At 46.2% G+C, this 20,206-nt stretch overlaps 1 pseudogene; it reads right to left on the bottom strand.

Annotated features, from left to right (window-relative positions):
- Window positions 1-2,042: 2,042 nt before the first annotated feature.
- Window positions 2,043-5,640, bottom strand: LOC119292480 (annotated as a pseudogene).
- Window positions 5,641-20,206: the final 14,566 nt, after the last annotated feature.

Raw genomic sequence — 20,206 nt, 5'->3', positions numbered from 1 at the left:
GCCGCCGCCACCAAGCAGGGGAGCCCCGCCCAGATCCGTCGGCGGCCCGACCTGCTACCGAGCCGAGCGCCGCCGCGAGGGCCGGCCGTCCCGCGCCGCCCAGGAGCCTCGCGATGGGGGAGGGAGCCCCGCCGCCGCCGACGCACGCGCGGGCTTTGCTCGGCGGCGGCGAGGGAGAAGGAAGGCGAGAAAGGGGAGCGGCGGCGACGATCTAGGGTTCTACCCGAGCCGCTCGCGGGAGCGGCACGGGGGCAGGTGGTTTTTAGGAAAAATTAATAAAACACATATCCCAACCAAAAGCATCATCTTTTCTTTCTTTCTCTTCCATATCGCGCAAGCCAAGAAGTAAACCGAGTTTTCGTATTATCAGGAGGGGCTCTCAAATTAAAAGTGCATCATAACAGGCTCAGGTCTCAGGAGTGGCTCAGCGGGGCGTCCGGTCTCTTCTTCAGTACACGTACAGCCAGCTGCTCCACATGGTGTTGGAGCAGCCGTCGACATCGCGGACGGCTGTGCCGAAGCCGGCTATCTCCAAGCAGGTGCAGGCCGACGGAGGTACAGCAGGGCGCCTAGTAGTGCCTTTGGAGAGCCAGCATCCAGCGGCTTTGGTACATGCATGTGATGACCGAAGCCCGTGGATTTGAGATCAGCCACACAGGAAAGGGGAATCGGGGTGAGGAAAGAGGAAACAGGATCGGGACGAGGAAGAAGCAGGGTAGGTGAGAGAGAACAGGGGGTGAGTATGATTCAGCCTTTTCTCATTGCATAACCAATACAGAGTTGCACAAGGGACTAAGTACCCACAAGCTTACACGGCCACACATGGCCCACTTTCATAACCACCAGCTCTCTCTCACCCACGCAGGTCCACCGATACTCCTGTATCAGGTGTGACATTTGCCTCCCCTTGAGCGCGAGCGTCTTCTTCCTAGCAGAGAGCTTCCGGATAGCGATGGCGAAGCACCGAGTAATCTTCCCAAGTGGCCATCCTCAGAGAGAGCGAGGACCATTGTACCTTCACTTGCACGATAGAGCTATTGCCTTTCTTCACCATGCGCCGATCGAGGATGGCGATGGGTTGCAACGAAACAGCCGTGAGGTCTGGTACACGGGGCAGCTCGGAGAACACTGGTGTATAATCAGGTGTATAGGGCTTCAATTGAGAGATGTGGAAGACTGGATGAATGAGACTGTCATCAGGTAGCCGCAGCTTGTACGCCAGTGCCCCAATGCACTACGGAATCTGGAATGGACCAAAAAACTTGTAGGCTAACTTGGGGGCAGAGACGATTCGCCACTGACGACTGGGTGTAAGGCTGTAGCTTGAGCAGAACAGAGTCGCCCTCTTCGAAGGAGCGCTCGGTGCGGTTTTTGTCGGCCTTCTGCTTGTACTTGTTCTGCGCGCGCGCCAGTTGATCACGCTGCCAGCCGTTGTGAGTCGCCCAGTCCAGATCCATACCTGCACCCTCAGGTAGGTTGTTGGCCAGCATCGGAAGGCCTCCTAGATTGGGTTCTTGGCCATAGAGTGCCTGAAACGGGGATGTCTTCAGCGACGCGTGATGGGTGGTGTTGAACCAAAACTCTGCTGTGGGAAGCCACTGGCGCCATTGCTTTGGGTGGTCGTGCACGGCGCAACGCACGTACATCTTAAGGCACTAGTTGACGCGCTCACTTTGGCCGCCCGTTTGTGGGTGGTACGCTGTGGAGTAGCTGAGCTTTGTGCCGGCGGCGTCGAGGAGGACGCGCCACATGTTGCTGGTGAAGATTTTGTCGCGATCGGAGACGATGGAGTGTGGCACGCCGTGCAGCTTGATGATATTGTCCCAGAAGGCACGTGCCACGGTCGCCGCCCTGAAGGGGTGCCGGAGCGGCACGAAGTGAGCGTTCTTGGTGAACCGGTCGACGACGACCATGATCACCTCGTAGCCCTCTGACGGTGCCAGGCCCTCGATGAAGTCCATGGTGAGGTCGCGCCATGGCTCCGTCGGAATTGGGAGGGGTTGTAGGAGGCCAGGGAATTTGAGGTGCTCGTGCTTGGTGTGCTAACATACCTCGCACCGACGCACAAAATCCTCCACAACCTGCTTGAGGCCGCACCATGTGAATTGTTTCTTGAGGCGTTGGTAGGTTGCCGTGACACCAGAATGACCTCCAATCGCACTGGAATGAAATGCGTTGATCAACTTGGTTTGGAGAGCAGTGTTGGCCCCAATCCAAAGCTTGTCATGTAGGCAAATCATGCCTTGCCGGAGTTCATAGCCTTGCTCGTCTGGACTGCAGATCGCTAGGTGCTGGAGCATGTCTTGAGCATCAGTATCCGTCTTATAAGAATTGGCTACCTCCTGTAGCCACTGTGGTTGACACACAGAGAGGGCGTTGAGGGCAAGAAGGTGCCCAACGCGAGATAGAGCATCTGCTGCGCCATTGTCAATGCCACGCCTGTACTTGAAGGAAATTGGAGCACCGCCAGTTTAGACATCGCCTTGCGTTGCAGCTCCGTGTCCAACTGTTGATCTCCAAAGCTGCAGAGGCTTTTATGATCAGTCACAATGACGAATGGTGCTCTTTGGAGGTAAGCATGCCACCTGTCGACCGCCATGATCACCGCTAGGAACTCCTTCTCGTAGAAGGAGCGGCATTGATTGCGGGTGCCCAATGCTTTGCTCAAATACGTGATCGGATGGTTGTCTTGCACGAGTACCGCGCCCACCCCGGTGTCACACGCATCCGTTTCAATGGAGAACGGGCGTGTGAAATCCGAAAGAGCCAGGACCGGAGTGTTGATCATGGCCAGCTTGAGGAGGTCGAATGCCATTTGAGCTTGATCAGACCAGACAAACCCCTTCTTGGTGAGCAATTGGGTGAGTGGCTTGGCGAGAATCCCATAGTGCTTGACAAACTTGCGGTAATACCCAGTCAGGCCTAGGAAACCCCGGAGTTCAGTGGCGTTCGTCGGAGTAGGCCATGCACTCATGGCACTGGTTTTGCTCTTGTCTGTTGCAACCCCTTCCTTGGAAATGACGTGGCCCAGGTATTCAATGCTTGGTTGTGCAAAGGAGCACTTCGACCATTTGGCGTAGAGTCGATTCTGACGCAGGATGGAGAAGACGGTGCACAAATGTTCCACATGTTCCTGTAAGGATTAACTGAAAAGCAATATGTCATCCAAAAAACTGATGACAAACTTACGATTTGGTTCCGCAAAGACAGAGTTAATCACACATTGGAAGGTTGGTGGCCCGTTGGTGACTCCAAATGGCATGACGCAGAACTGGAAGTGGCCTGATGTGTCTTGAAAGCTATTTTATCCTCGTCGCTCTCCCGCATACGAATCTGATGGTAACCGGCACGTAAATCTATCTTGGAGAAGAAAGCGGCACCAGCCAGTTCGTCCAACAGCTCATCAATGATAGGTAGTGGAAACTTGTTCTTGATTGTCACCGTGTTGAGACGTCGGTAGTCGACACAGAAACGCCATGTGCCGTCCTTTTTCTTGATGAGAAGGACGGGTGCTGCATAGGGGCTCATGCTGTGAGTGATGACACCCGTACGCAACATCTCTTTTACTTGCCGTTCAATCTCGTCCTTCTGCAATGGTGAGTAGCGATAAGGCCTGCAGTTGATTGGTGTTGCACCCGGTTCTAGTGTGATCGCATGATCATATTGTTGACGGGGAGGAAGTTTAGTTGGTTCTGCAAATACGTCGTTGAACCCCGTCAACACTTTCTGAATCGCCACGGGTGGTGGTTGTGTTCTGTCAGAGTCTGAAGCTGGGTTCACCTGAATTTCCAAGAGGGCAGCACCCCAAATCTCATTAGCGTCATGCATCTGCCAAAGAGTCGCTGCATCGAGGGCAGTTAGCGTTGGTGGCTCGTCCGATCGGACGCTGGTCAAGGGCACTGTTTGTCCCTCTTGTTCAAACTGCACTATTTTCTGTTGCCAGTCACACTTCATTGGGCTGTGCTGCGCTAGTCAATCGACGCCAAGCACTGCGTCATAAACCCCGAGGTCCAGAACCCGCATAGCTGTGCTGAACTGGTGCCCTTGGATCTGCCACTGTAACTTTGGCACCATAGTGTTGCAGCTCAATCGTTGATCGTTGGCAACCCGAACTGAGATTGGGGTAATACTGATTCTTTCTACTCCAATCCTTGCTGAAAACGTCGAGTTGACGAAGCTATGTGTGCTGCCGGAATCGACCAATAGCAGCATGGTTTGATTGACTACAGTTGCACGCAGACGGACGGTTTCTGATGTTTCTATCCCTTCGACTGCGTGTGCAGAGAGTAGGAAACACGCTGCATTGGCCACATCTTCTGGGTCATCGAGCAACTGTAATGCACGCACGACCTCGTCAGATATCACCTCTCCATGCTCCCCTACCTCGATCGTGAGGAGTTGTGCTGCTCGCTTGCACTGGTGCTCCCGTGAGCATTTGTCCCCACAGCGGAAACAGAGACCATATTGCTGTCTGTAGTCATGGAGGTGGCGTTCCCAACCAAAATCATCTTGCGCTGGTCGTGGAGCTGGAGCCGGACGGGGTGCTGCTGGGATGTGTGGCGCTGGTGGTGGAGGCTGGCCTGGTGTTGGAAGTGCTGCTGGTAGGGGAGGAGGTCGTCCTGGAGGGGATGATCGGAAACGAGGGCGTTCATGCTCGAGCTCCTCCTCTTGTATCCGAGCAAATACGGTCGCCCTGGTGATGCTAGTTGGAGCTTGAAGGTGCACCGCAACACGCAGTTCATCCTTGAGACCCAGCAAGAACTGCGTGACAAAAAACTTCGAGCTGAGTGTGGCATCGAGTGCTAGCAGATTGTACATATATACTTCAAACTGCTGCCTGTACTCCACGACTGTGCCGGTCTGTCGCAATTGCAGGAGATTGTGCATCAGGGATTCAAACTCCTCCGGGCCAAATTCCTCTTCAATTGCACGGTGAAACAGCTCCCAAGACATCATCGGATTTTGCTGATGAAACGCCCTGAGCCAGAGAGCCACATGACCTTCCACATAGAGCGCGACCGTCACCACCCAGTTGAGTGGGGGCACATTGTAGAGCTTGAAGTAGGCGAGGCAGCGGTCTAGCCAAACCCGAGGTAGTTCACCGTTGAAGCGGGGAAAGTTGTGCTTCGGCGACTTGGTGGAGTACTCCTTGCGTGGCTGGGCAGCGTGCTCGTCATGCTGTATTGGATGTTGAACGCGCTCCACCGCGGCTGGCTGTTCGGGGCGAGCGAGCAGGGGTGGGCCTTCATTGACGAGTCACGTGACGGAGCCGTGGCCCTTGATGGCCTGCGGAATCGGCAACGCACTTGGATGAGGTGCGTCCCGTTGCGCTGGTGGAGGTGCAGGTTGCTGGAGGCCGTTGGTGGCCGCCGGCTTGCAGAGACCCGCCGCAGAGGGGTCGTCCACCTGCGACACCGATGCCATAGTGGAGGAAGCCGTCGGGGAAGCCACCTTGCGCACGTCATCCACGTCAGCTTGCGTGAGCCCGATCTTCTTGGACAGGCTCAGTAGCTCGGTTGAGACGTTCGTGTTGGACGTGGACTGCTCCTCCGCACGTTTGGTTGCCAGAGCTTGCTCTTCATTGAATCTGGACAAGAGCTTCTCCATAAGGGCAGTGAGATTTGTTGTTTGTTCACCCATGACCGTGAGGAGTTGCGGTTCTGGACGGAAGGCTTGGATGGCGCCGTGATATCCGCCCGAATAGATCGAACCCCGCTGAGGATTTCGTGGGATCTCACCGGAGTGAATTCCCACCTACAACGGTGGATGTTACCGATCGGCCAAGGGAGTTGAGGATGCGCGGCGCAAAAAAATTTGGGGGAATTATTGGCTTTGATTACCAATTGTGATGACCAAAGCCCGTGGATTTGAGATCGGCCACACAGAAAAGGGGAATCGGGGTGAGGAAAGAGGAAAGAGGACCGGGACAAGGAAGAAGCAGGGTAGGTGAGAGAGAACAGGGGGTGAGTATGATTCAGACTTTTCTCATTGCATAACCAATACAGAGTTGCACAAGGGACTAAGTACCCACACGCTTACACGGCCACACATGGCCCACTGTCATAATCACCAGCTCTCTCTCACCCACGCAGGTCCACCGATACTCCTGTATCAGGTGTGACAATGCAGACCGACATGCAGCTCATGTGGAGTTGGACATGCATGCTACTAGTGCACTGGGACGTGAAGGGCTTCCGTTGGGTGGGCAGCCAAACATTGGTGCACCTGCGGCTACTCTTTAGTCTCAGTCAGAGTCGGTCGCGTCTGCGGGTGATCTTCAGTCTCAGGCGCAGCTGGACATTTCCACCCCGTCCTTGCACACTCCTTCCGTCGTCCCGTGTACAGACAAGCCATCTTCCGCGGCGGCGACGCGTATACCGACATTCAGGACTGCCGGGGAAGGGGTTGCTACTCCACCCTCACCCCCTCCCTCGGCTGCAGTGCTTGCACGACATCCTTCTTCGGGGGTCACACCCACACATCAAAGTGGCCGCCATTCGGTGGCCGACGATGGAAGGACGGACATTGATGAGGACTCTTTGGATAAGGCTATGCGGCATAAAGCCACGCATAACCTCGATAACCAAGGTACTTCATCATCATCCAAATTGTTTTTATCTTTTTCTACTACATCCATCATTTCTAAGATGAATAATGTGGGTGTTAGTCTAGGAAATAACGAGAATGATATTTTTATTTCTGTTAACATTTTGAGACATTTGGAATATGACCGATTAAAGGTTACTCCATGTGTTTCTAGCGAGTCTTATGTCTCATATACTGATGAGGAGGAGCTGCATGCCACATCAGATGGTCAGCTACTCTCTCATTTAGTAGGAGCGGTTTCGGACGTGGGTCTAGATGAACCCGGGCTTAGTTCATTGATTGACCTTACAACATCCGGACGTAAATCAAAGACCGCACGTTCAAAAAAGATAGTAAGTCCCATAAGATGGCAAAGTGTTCCATGTCTCCTAATTTTTCCTCATGAATGGGATGTTTTTTAATAGCAGAGGTCTTCGTGACTTGGCTAAACATTTATTCATTGCGGATTGTAATAGGGAATACAATTTAGATTTTTTGGCTATCTCTGAAATGGGGAGACGTGATTTCTCAGTGAGTCTACTTAACCGTCTTACGGGCGGGATGGACTTTACTTGGGTTTCACAACCGCCTAGAGGTCGTTCTGGGGGCATTTTACTAGGCATAAATACAGGGACTATGGATGTTCTGGCTAGTTCGAATGGTGAGTTTCACATTAAACTCCATATTCGCAACAAGGCCAACAACTTCACATGGACCCTCGTCGCCGTGTATGGGGCAGCCCAGGATGAGTTCAAGGCCGATTTTCTCCATGAATTGGTTAATCTGGCAAAAGATAATCCCTATCCCATTCTTATAGGTGGGGATTTCAATCTGCTTCGATTTCCAAATGAGAAAATCCGCAATAGGTTTGATAATCATTGGCCTATCCTTTTCAACGCAGTCATCGACAGTCTAGACTTGCGAGAGGTCTCCATGATTGGAATACAATTCACTTGGGCGAACAGTCTTCCAGAACCGACATATGAGAAACTAGATCGGGTTTTAATGGATACCGATTGGGAATCTAAATTTCCTATGGTGTCTGTTTGCGCTCTACCTCGTATCGAGGCTATATCAGACCATGCACCCATTCTCCTAACTACTGGTTTGCCAAGACCCCAACATAGACGCAAGTTCAAGTTCGAACTTGGGTGGTTACTTCGGGATGGCTTTTATGAGATGGTCAAGGAGGTGTGGGAAAAACCGGTGGCCGGGCCTACCCCAATACATAGATGGAATAACAAAATGCGTGCATTACGCAAATTCCTTGATGGTTGGGCTAGGCATACGGTGGGTATCCTAAAAAAGGAGAAGTTTCGTCTTTCATCTATCATTGATGAACTAGAAGCTTTGGCAGACGTTAGACCTCTATCTGAGCATGAAATCGAGATCAAGAATCATTCGAATGCATAGATAGCTAACATGGTGCGTGAAGAGGAACTCAAATGGTACCAACATTCTAACTCTCAATTTATCCTGAAAGGTGATTCGAATACTAGATATTACCATGGTGTCGCCAATGGCAGACACCGGAAGAAAATTATTCATTCCCTACAACAGGATGAGGGCATGATTGAGGGGCATGAGAAACTTAAATCTTATATCACTAATTATTATAAAAATCTGTTCGGAGCCCCGGAAGAAGGAAACTTGTTGATGGATGAGTCACGAATAGATGACATCCCCCATGTCTCTGATGAGGAAAACAACCTTCTAATAGCCCCATACTCCTAGGAGGAAGTTAGAAAGGCAGTTTTCTTAATGGAGCATAACAAAGCCCCAGGTCCGGATGGTTTTCCCGCAGAGTTCTATCAGAACTTCTGGGAAGTCATTAAACCGGATCTCCTACTCTTGTTTAGCCACCTACATGCTGGCCAACTAGAATTGTTTCGCTTAAACTTCTGCGAGATTATTTTATTACCTAAGGTTAATGAGGGTGAAAGGATACAACAATATAGACCTATTTGCCTCCTTAATGTTAGTTTTAAAATATTCACGAAGGTTGCGACTATTAGGCTAAATTCGGTTGTTGAACATGTGATTCGTCCTTCACAGACAACTTTTATGCAAGGCAGACACATCCTAGATGGAGTTGTTATCCTTCATGAAACAGTCCATGAATTACACCGAAAAAAGGTGAATGGGGTGGTACTCAAAATAGACTTTGAAATGGCTTATGACAAAGTCAAGTGGCCCTTTCTACAACAGGCTCTCAGAATGAAAGGATTTTCTGCAGAGTGGCGTGCTATGATCCATAGCTTCGTTTCTGGAGGTAGTGTTGCCATTAAGGTCAATGATGATGTTGGACACTATTTTCAAACGAAGAAGGGATTGCGACAGGGTGACTCGATACCGCCCATGCTATTTAATATAGTGGCAGATATGCTAGCAGTCATGATTGAGCGTGCCAAGGTTGATGGCCAAATTGATGGTGTTGTTAATCATCTAGTTGATGGTGGTCTCTCTATTCTTCAATATGTCGATGATACGATTCTCTTCATGGATCACGACCTCGAGAAAGCGAGAAATATGAAACTGATTTTATCAGCATTTGAGCAACTCTCAGGTCTTAAGATCAATTTTCATAAAAGTGAATTGTTTTGTTTTGGTGGCGCTCAAGACGAGGCCAACCTGTATGCTGAACTATTGGGATGCGGGTTAGGCCAGTTTCCGATCACATATTTGGGGATACCGATACACTATCGGAGACTCACAAATGTTGAATGGAAACACGTCGAGGAGAGATTGCAAAAAAGACTTAGTAGTTGGAAAGGTAAACTGCTATCTCTGGGTGGAAGATTGGTCCTCATAAATTCAGTACTAAGTAATATGGTACTATATATGATTTCCTTCTTCCAGTTGCCGAAAGGAGTTTTACATAGATTGGATTATTTTTGATCAAGATTCTTTTGGCAAGGAGATAGCGAGCGAAAGAAATATCGACTGGCTAAATGGAGTGTGGTTTGCCGTCCCAAAGACCAAGGCGGGTTGGGCATTCATGACCTTGAGGTTAAGAATAGGGCCCTTCTAGGCAAATGGTTGTTTAAATTACTGATGGAAGATGGTGTATGGCAAACCCTCCTAAGTAGGAAATATGTGGGGTCCAAGGCGATATACCAAGTATACTAGAAGCCTGGGGATTCCCACTTTTGGTTGGGTCTAATGGCTACGAAGAAATATTTCTTCTGCTATGGATCCTTCTCTATTAAGGACGGCTTGGAAATTAGATCTGGGAGGACAAGTGGCTAGGAAATGCCACACTCCGGGAACAATATCCGGCTCTATACAACATTGTGCGCCACAAGGGTGATACTATCGCCACGGTAATGGAATCATTTCCGCCAAATGTGACTTTAGAAGGAATTTAATTGGACCCAGACTCCATTCGTGGAACATCCTACTTCAGCAGTTTTCCATGGTGCAATTGTCACATGGGTCTCATGTATTCCGATGGAACCTCCATGAGAATGGACAGTTCTCAGTTGAGTCCATGTATAGAGCGTTAATCCAGTCTGATGTGCTAGTTGATAATAAGAAGATCTGGAAGATGAAGATACCTCTTAAGAATAAAATCTTTGCATGGTATCTTTGCCGCGGAGTCATTCTTACTAAAGATAACCTTATTAAGAGGAATTGGCATGGAAGTTTGAAATGTGTCTTTTGTCACCATGACGAGACAATAAAACATTTATTCTTCCAATGCAAATTGGCTCGTTCTATATGGTTAGTCATCCAAATAGCTTCTGGCCTGTATCCTCCTTGTAGTGTTGCTAATGTATTTGGCAACTGGTTACATGGGATTGATTACAGGTTTAGAACTCTTCTCAGGATGGGAGCGCTAGCCGTTATTTGGTCGCTTTGGCTATGTAGAAATGATAAGGTTTTTAATGATATAAGTACTTCTCTGATGCAGGTTATCTACAGATGTACCGGGACTCTTTGTTTATGGTCCTCTCTACAACGCGTGGAGAATCGAGACCTGTTTACGGAGGTGTGTACACGATTGGAGGCTACGGTGAGGGATACTTTTATCCAACATGGGTGGCAGCATGACCTTAGGATTGGCCCCGCTCCATTTTAGGCGTTATACAGACTCTACATGTCTCTTTGTATTCCGCCTTTTTTAATTCTCGTTTGTGTGAGAGGACATTAATTGGCTGTGTGCATCTTGTTATGCAGAGGCCGGGTGTAATGCTTAAATGTTTTGAGTAATAAAGCGCCCCTTTTCAAAAAAACAGGCTCTGCATTAAGTTAGTTACAGAACAATGAAGGGAAGATGAATTGGTTCATCCTTTTCGCAAAATACACATCGTTGATTCCATTCCAACCTATTTTCAAAAGGTTGTCTTTGTTGAGAATACTATTGCACAAAGCGAGCCACAAAGAGACCTTGATTTTTTGTGGAGTTGTCAATTTCTAAAAAAATAGAAGAAATTGTATCTCATTCAAAATCATATTAAGTTGTCAATTCAACGACACATGAGAATCACTTCCTTCCAGGAATGATTGAGAGATTCATATATCGATATGTAGGCTTTGTGACCTCCAAACTGAGTGGATCTCGATGAACCAATTAGTATAAAGGTTTAAAGACATGTTGGCACAAACAATTGCGTATATCAGAATTTCTACAGTTCAACAAAAGTCAGGATGCATAACTATGTTCACAAACACTCACGACGAGACAATATGTTTCCTCGCGGATGAAAACACGAACACTCTTTACCGTGGATATTCCTCAAGTTTGCATGCACACCATCTCATTCTAAGTTTAAAATAATTTTCATAATCGTGGATACCTTATTTGATCTTTCCACTAGTCATGTAAACTTCTTCCTCTCACTTATGTGTCAAGAGAAAAATAAATTAAGAACTAACACTTATTAGTAAAGCTCCCAACAAGTGCACCAAAATCCCGACAATGTTAATTTAAATTTACCGCGGTTGTGCATTTTCACATTTTTCTAGAAAAACAAAGGTCAATAAAATTGTACTTTTAGAATTTGCCAATATCTTCATTTTAAATTTAATTGAATCTCACCGGTTGAGCACACAACTCATGGTTTAAGAGTATAATCAACAAAGATACGAGTAGGCTGATCCTCCATGGGACCTCCTAGTAGTACAAGAAGTAAAGCATGGTCACAATCTAGAAAAGTTATTGTATTTGCAAGGTCATTCAGGATTCATCAGTCAAGTCATGTTTGAATAAGCTTATAGTTCCTTCACTTTGTCCTAGGCTCTCCTTATTTTCTTGGTAGCCATGATCTTAATAAAACTCTTATACTATCTACGTTATTGCAAATATCATAATGACCCAATGGAAGAAATTTATATTTTCTTCACTTTCTTATCCCCGCCTTGTTGCCTTCACAACATGATCTTTACAAAACAACATTTACTACTATTAGTTGTGTAATTTCACAAATCATGGTAATATGACAAAAAACTGATCTTAACTACAGTCAGCTATTAGAAGGGAATCTAAACCATATAGTTCCATGTTTATAGCTTGATATATCACTTGACATAGTGAAGATGTGTGTTGCCACCCAAAATTGATACCCGTAAGATGGATCGGAATTGTCTGCAAAGCTTGAATTTATCAATTGTACAACAAAATCCCTAAAGTGAATATAACATATATGCAGGAAATATCATCAATGAAAAATGTAAATGAAAGTAAGTATGGATGGATTAAACTGCTACATATGATTTTTGTGACATGCATGACAATTCAATAAAAAAACATCTAACCATGCAAGTGGACAATCAAAATAAATTTAAATCAACTACTTACATCTAGGAATGCAAGTGTACAATCAAAATAATTTTGAATTACTGATTTTGTTATCTAGAGTTTCCAGCAGAACAATTTGCAGTAGTTACTCTTGTATCATTTTCTTCTGCAAATCATCCATCAAACATAACTATCAACAATTGGCAGACTAGTTTGAATGTGTTCCCACACTGTAGAAATTGACAAGAAAGAATATCACTTATAATCCTTAATTTCCCTTGTTTTGATGTAAAGTTTGCACCATCTTCTCTATTAGAAAGAAAATAAATGTCAAGACTAACTAAGGAATAATTCCTTGTCTAGATGTTCATTGCGCATTATCAACATCATCACTGAAAATTCCCTTAACATGACATCCTTTCATGATGAACTCTAAAGACCAATTGTTTCAGCATTTTAAATTTGTAGTGCATGCTCCTTGTTCTTCATGACAGTCTAAGTGATTGAACCTGAGCAGTTGACTTATGGTGCTTGAAGATGGATACAACAACGTGTTCCTGGATCTAGCGGAAACTAAAGGGGGCAGTACTTGGCAGCGGTGGCGAGGGTTTGTGATGAAGATTTGCAGTGGGGGATGGATATAACAACCCAAGTAAACAACAACACTAACATGCAAAAACATGAAGGGCCAGATTTAGTAGGTACACTCAGACGGGTCAAAGAAAGCATTCGGTCGGTGGTAAATATTGGACCATTTTTCTGCGAGGAACACAATATCACAAATGGGTCATTTCTGGACTGGTATGTGATAAGCATCCTGCCAAGCCCCAAAATGCTTATCACTAACGCGCCTGAGGTGGCTGATCAATGCTAATGCCCATCGGTGACGCGTGGTTAGTGTTCGGTCAGTGATGAGGGGGCGGTGCTATACGGACCTGTAGTAGTGATCATTGCATGAGATCCCTCCTTCTATCCTCGTCTTCCTTCCCATCGATCTCGATTCCTTCCTTCCCCTCATATAGTCTCATAAAGACAATTCAATTCCTTCCTCCATGTACCCATGCACTTCCTTGAATATTGCGATGATTCAACAAAAATGTTGGCCTCGAACAACCCCCAGGCCAAGCCGCAAGCACCGCCGGCTCTCACCTTGTCATCGCCCTTGAAGATGGCCCCTCAATCGCCCTTAGAGTGATTTTACAGGAAGCCCCTCCCAAACTTGGTACTCTCATTTAGGAGTTAAGCAATGTTAATTTCATACTGCACAATCCGCATAACCCTATATGAACTTAGAGCATCACCAACAGTCCCCATAAAAAACTAAATATGGTTTTATAGGGAATCCACACAATTTAGTGGAGGTTGGCAAGTGAGATGTTTTTTGCAACCCTAAAAAATTGTTGTTTCTCATTTATCTTTTATATAACTTACAAATGACATATGTCGATGGGCAGTGATACGTGTCAGTAGGCCAGCCTAAATTGGGTCAGTCGCATGAGCAACATATGATGGAGCGATTTACAGGCGGATGATCTCCTTCCTCCTCCCTTCCTACGCTTTCTTCTTGTCTGAGAAAACAACCTCCATGGCACCACCATGGAGAAGCACGCACTCCTGTGCGCCTCGTCTGTTGCCGCCCTCGTCGTTGGTCGGTGCCCTCGCTACCTTCGTCTCCTATATTTCCCACCAGCTCCGCACATGCAGCAGTGTGTCCCCGTGATTGAGGTCCGTTGGTGGCCATCGTGGCTCCGGCGGCCACAAGCGACGATGATGGCACTTTCGATGACGATCTCGCAAAAAATAACTATACTCTCCCTCGGGTGGTCGGTTGTAGCAAAAAAGTCAGCCAATCTAAGCAAAAAAGCATGTCATTTCCAGCAAAAAAAAGTTCACCCATTCCACCACTCTGTCACCATTGTAGCAAAAAATGCTCACCGGTTCTAGCTTTTGTGGTTTTCGGTTGCAGCAAAACAAAATGATGACGCAGTTGTAGCAAAAAATAAAAATCAACGCCGGTGGTTACAAACAGATGTGTCGTTTGCAGCAAAAAAATGTTTTCGTCCGCCGTCGTAGTTGCATCATCTTCATGAATGATTTAGCAAGAAAAATGCCGTCGCTGGTAGTAGCATATGAAGTCACCGGTAGCAGCAAAACCAAACGCCGGTTCCAGCAAACAAAATTCAACAACAAAGTCTAGTATTTGGTGATTACCCACAAGTATGGGGGATCTATCGTAGTCCTTTCAATAAGTAAGTGCGTCAAACCCAACGAGGAGCAGAAGGAAATGACAAGCGGTTTTCAGCAAGGTATTCTCTACAAGCACTAAAATTATCGGTAACAGACAGTTGTGTGATAAGATAATTCGTAACAAGTAACAAGTAAAAAAAGTAACTAAGTTGCAGCAAGGTGGCCCAATCCTTTTTGTAGCAAAGGACAAGCCTGGATGAACTCTTATATAAAGCAAAGCGCTCCCGAGGACACATGGGAATTATTGTCAAGTTAATTTTCATCATGCTTCTATGATTCACGTTCGTTAATTACTTTGATAATTTGATATGTGGGTGGACCGGTGCTTGGGTGTTGTCCTTCCTTGGACAAGCCTCCCACTTATGATTAACCCCTCCCGCAAGCATCCACAATTACAAAAGAAGGATTAAGGTAAACCTAACCATAGCATGAAACATATGGATCCAAACCAGCCCCTTACGAAGCAACGCATAAACTAGGGTTTAAGCTTCTGTCACTCTAGCAACCCATCATCTACTTATTACTTCCCAATGCCTTCCCCTAGGCCCAAATCATGGTGAAGTGTCATGTAGTCGACGTTCACATAACACCACTAGAGGAAAGAGAACATACATCTCATCAAAATATCGAACGAGTACCAAATTCACATGATTACTTATAACAAGACTTCTCCCATGTCCTCAGGAACAAACGTAACTACTCACAAAGCATATTCATGTTCATAATCGGAGGAGTATTAATTCTCATTAAGGATCTAAACATATGATCTTCCACCGAATAAACCAACTAGCATCAACTACAAGGAGTAATCAACACTACTAGCAACCCATAGGTACCAGTCTGAGGTTTTGAAGCAAAGATCGGATACAAGAGATGAACTAGGGTTTGAGAGGAGATGGTGCTGGTGAAGATGTTGATGGAGTTTGACCCCCTCTCGATGAGAGGATCGATGGTGATAACGATGGCGATGTTTTCCCCGTCCCGGAGGGGTATTTCCCGAGCAGAACAGCTCCGCTGGAGCCTTAGATTGGTTATGCCCAGGTTCCGCCTCGAGACGTAGACGCTTCGTCCCGAAGGTCCCTTCTTATTTTTTCCAGGTTAAAATACACCATATAGCATAAGATGTGCGTCGGGGGCCTGCCAGGGGGCCCACATGGACGGGGGGCGCGCGCTCCACCCTTGTGGCTGGCTGGTGGCCCCCCTCTAGTCCTTTCTTCGCCCAATATTTTTTATTTATTCCAAAATGATTCTCCGTGAAGTTTCAGGACTTTTGGAGTTGTGCAGAATAGGTCTCTAATATTTGCTCCTTTTCCAGTCCATAATTCCAGCCGCCGGCAATCTCCCTCTTCATGTAAACCTTATAAAATAAGAGAGAAAAGGCATAGGTATTGTGATATAACGTGTAAGAATAGCCCATAATGCAATAAATATCAATGTAAAAGCATGATGCAAAATGGACGTATCAACTCCCCCAAGCTTAGACCTCGCTTGTCCTCAAGCAAATGCTGATATAAAAAAATATGTCCACATGTTTAGAGACAGAGGTGTCGATAAAATAAAATACGGACATAAGGGCATCATGATCATCTTTAGAACAACAACATATAATTTCGCATGATTTCTTATGTTAAAGTAACAATCCATTCACAAGGTAACGTATGAATCAGAAACTTCATTAAAAACTAACAAACAATGATCTCAGTCATTGAAGCAATTGCAATTTGTCATAACATCAGAAAGAGTCGATATAAGAGCTTTTCAGCAAGTCCACACAATCAACTATCATTTAGTCTTTCACAATTGCTAACACTCACACGATACTTATGGGTACAAAGTTTCAGTCGGACACAGAGAAAGATAGGGGGCTTATAGTTTCGCCTCCCAACCTTTTACTTCAAGGGTAATGTCAACAATAATACTTTATGAAACCTTACATCTGAGTGGATATATATATCCGGATCTCTCCAACACATAGGGCCTGCCAAAGGAAAAAGTGTAAAAAGGAAATGTGAAGATCACCATGACTCTTGTATAAGGGTAGAAGGTAAAAATAAAAGATAGGCCCTTCATAGAGAGAATTAGAGATTGTCATGCGCTTTCAAGGTTGGATGCACCAAATCTTAATCCAAAAGAATGTCACTTTATATTGCCGCTTTTGATAAAGAGCTTTATTATGCAGTTTGTCGCTTTTATTTCTTCCATATCACATGTTCGTATAAAGCTTATTTTGTTCACACTAATAGATCATACATATTTAGAGAGAAATTTTTATTGCTTGCACCAATGACAACTTACTTGAAGGATCTTACTCAATCCATAGGTAGGTATGGTGGACTCTCATGGCAAAACTGGGTTTAGGGATGATTGGAAGCACAAGTAGTATCTCTACTTGGTGCAAAGAATTTCGCTAGCATGAGAGGGAAAGGCAAGCTCAACATGTTGGATGATCCATGACAATATAACTTCTATTTGGATATAAGAAAACATAACCCATTATGTTGTCTTCCTTGTACAACATCAACTTTTTAGCATGTCATATTTTAATGAGTGCTCACAATCACAAAAGATGTCCAAGATAGTATATTTATATGTAAAACCTCTCTTTCTTTATTACATTCTATTAATTGCAACAATGACCAAAAATATGTTTGTCAACTCTCAACAACATTTATTCATCATACTGTTTATATGTGAAGTCATTACTCTCCATAAGATCAATATATGATCTTTTTGTTTCTTTTATTCTTTCTTTAATTCCCTCAAGATCATAGCAATATAGCAAGACCCTCAACCCAAAACTACTCATTATTATATATAACTCACAGACTAGATTACATAGATAGAGATCAAAGCAAAACTCAAAGCTAGATCATACTAGAACTTTATTCTACTAGGTCAAGATATAACCAAAAGGATCGAACTAAGAAAAATGATAAATATAGAGGTGTGATGGTGATACGGTACCGCGGCACCTCCCCCAAGCTTGGCAGTTGCCAAAGGGAGTGCCCATACCCATGTATTTATGTTTCTTTCTTCGGAGGTGGTGATGATGGAGTTGTGGATGATGTTGGCTTGTCGTCCATCTTCCAGGGCATAGGTTCACCATCGTAGAAGGATGAACGAGTCTCCGGGATCCTTAAATCTGCAACCAAACTCATCCTCTTGAATATATATTCATACTCACAGTTTTGGTTTTGCAGGTCATAGATCTGGGCCTGGAGGTGTTCAATTTTCTCATGAAGCTTGAAGATGGCCTCCCCGATGTTCTTGGCATCCAACTTGTGATTGTTGGTGAACTCCGCGATCATCATGTGATTGGTGTTGAGTCCATGTTCCACCATCCCTCGGCACTTGAAAACTTGCTACTCCATTGCTTCGAGTCTTGTCTCCATGCTTCCGGTCTTCTTTGGTCCCTCCGCATCGCTGATGTGCAGCACCCCCTCACGCATCTCAATTGTTTGAGGGTGTTGCAGCACCTCTGTGATGTAAGGGTTGATGACCTTCTCGATAAACTTGTCCTTAGGGGTGCTTGGAGATGCCATGGTGATCTAGATCTGTCTGAAAAACATCCTGAAACAAAAACACTAGATTTTGTCATGGTACGGTGGTCAAAACCTTCGGGAGATTATATAATGAATTTTTACCGACCAAAAGGAGTATTGTGCAAGAAAACAGAGTCCGAGGGGCACATGAGGTGGCCACAAGGCAGGGGGCGCACCCAGGGGGTAGGGCGCGCCCTCCACCCTTGTGGTCTCCTCGTGTCTCTTTCGGACAACCTTTAATTTTCCTAATTTTTAAATATTCCAAAACAGAGAAAAATTTCTATTAGAACAGTTTTGGAGTCGGCTTACTTACCGTACCACATACCTATTCCTTTTCGGAGTCTGAAATGTTCTAGAAAGTGTCCCTTATGTACTCCTCCGGTGTTATGGTGTCAATTATACTGGTCTCAACATTTATGGGATTACTTGAGATATAATGTTTGATTCTTTGACCGTTTACCACCTTCGGGTTTGTGCCTTCGTGTTGTTGATTTTTATGGCACCGAAACGATAGACCTCCTCGATAATGTAAGGACCTGCCCATTTAGAGAGAAGTTTTCCTGCAAAAAATCTTAAACAAGACTTGTATAGCAGAACATGATCACCTACATTAAACTCACACTTTTGTATTCTCTTGTCATGCCATCTTTTAACTTTTTCTTTAAACAACTTGGCATTCTCATAGGCTTGGGTTCTCCATTTATCAAGCGAGCTAATGCCAAATAACCTCTTCTCACCGGTGTCGCGGGAAACCATGACCACCTATGGGATCAAGCGTCCCCTTGCTGGTTCGGCAGGGGGGACGTCACGTTGCACAAAGAGCAGAGGAGCGTGGGGGTAGCGCGGTAGGGATCACATGAGCAATTTTACCTAGGTTCGGGCCGCCATGAGGCATAAAACCCTACTCCTACTTTGGTGGATTGATGGTGGAAGAGTGGTGTGGGATCATAGTACACTTGCCCGGCAGGGGCGGCAGCGGCTACGCGCGTATGGGCGTCTGACTCTCCAGCCTCACGAGTCGAACGAACTGAACCCAACCCCTTCTACGGTTGCCAAGGGCCTCCTTTTATAGGTTAAGGGGTCACCACAATGGCAAATCAGTCTTTAGACGCTGATAAGATAGCAAACAGTGCTATCATACTCTGCAGGCTGACAGGCGCATTTAATGCACCGCTCAATGTCGCATCGTTGCTCGCCCGACAAGCCTTGCCAGGCTTATTCTGCCAGCTCCATGCCTGCTTGTTTGACACGTCAAAGGACGGGTGTCATTTGTAGGTTCTCCTGTAATAAGGGGCTATCATGTGGCGAGTGGTTGCCACTTAATCACTTTGCGGCTTGACACCGCACTGACCCACGATGTGGGTTGTGGGGGAGTGGTTGATGAGGTGTTCCTGTCCTCCGTGAGTCCCGGGAAGCCCTGCCGGGATGCCTTGGTTGCTTTCTTTCGGGGGTGGCTCTGCCCTTGCCAGGTCTGTTGCCCGGCAAGGGAGGCTTTTCTCCTGGTGGTATCTGGCTTCTCTAGCTTGACCTTAGTCCTCTTGTTCTCCAAGCTGGTCCTTTGAAAATCTTGATCTCTTGTTCTTTGGCATGGCCTGATGCCATAATCTTGTTCCCATGCTTGTGTATAGTTAGGGCAACATACTTAGGGTCTATTGCACCGACAAAAGCCCCCGGGCATGCCCTGATCATGCCGTCGGGTGTCGTCGGGGTAGGCCCTAATAAGTGCACAGGCATGGGCGCTGAAGAGGTTGGCCCCTTCGTGTCTTCTTTGCTTCTTCATTAATCTTGAGTTCAGGTCAGTTTCCGGTTTTTCCGTTCGTCATGTAAAGCCAGTAGTGGTGGGTCCGTTCTTGTAATGGCCCATGAATAACTTTAACGCATGGGGTAGAAACCGCCAATTCACTCTTCCCACCACGCTCTTTTCCTTAGCCACGTATGTTGCATGCATCACGCGTGGTAGGTAACGAAGGCGCGTGGTGTCTGAGAGTATTATGGTGAGGGCCCGGCTTTCTCAAATTGGTGGAGGAGTGTGGTGGTTACTCATCGTGGAATCATCCCCTAGCCCCCTACTTGATGATACGTCTCCAACGTA

The sequence above is a fragment of the Triticum dicoccoides genome, chromosome 4B (assembly GCF_002162155.2).
Source record: "Triticum dicoccoides isolate Atlit2015 ecotype Zavitan chromosome 4B, WEW_v2.0, whole genome shotgun sequence".
NCBI classification, from domain to species: Eukaryota; Viridiplantae; Streptophyta; class Magnoliopsida; order Poales; family Poaceae; genus Triticum; species Triticum dicoccoides.
The sequence above is the reverse complement of the archived record's forward strand: the minus strand, read 5'-3'. Positions and strand labels throughout refer to the sequence as shown.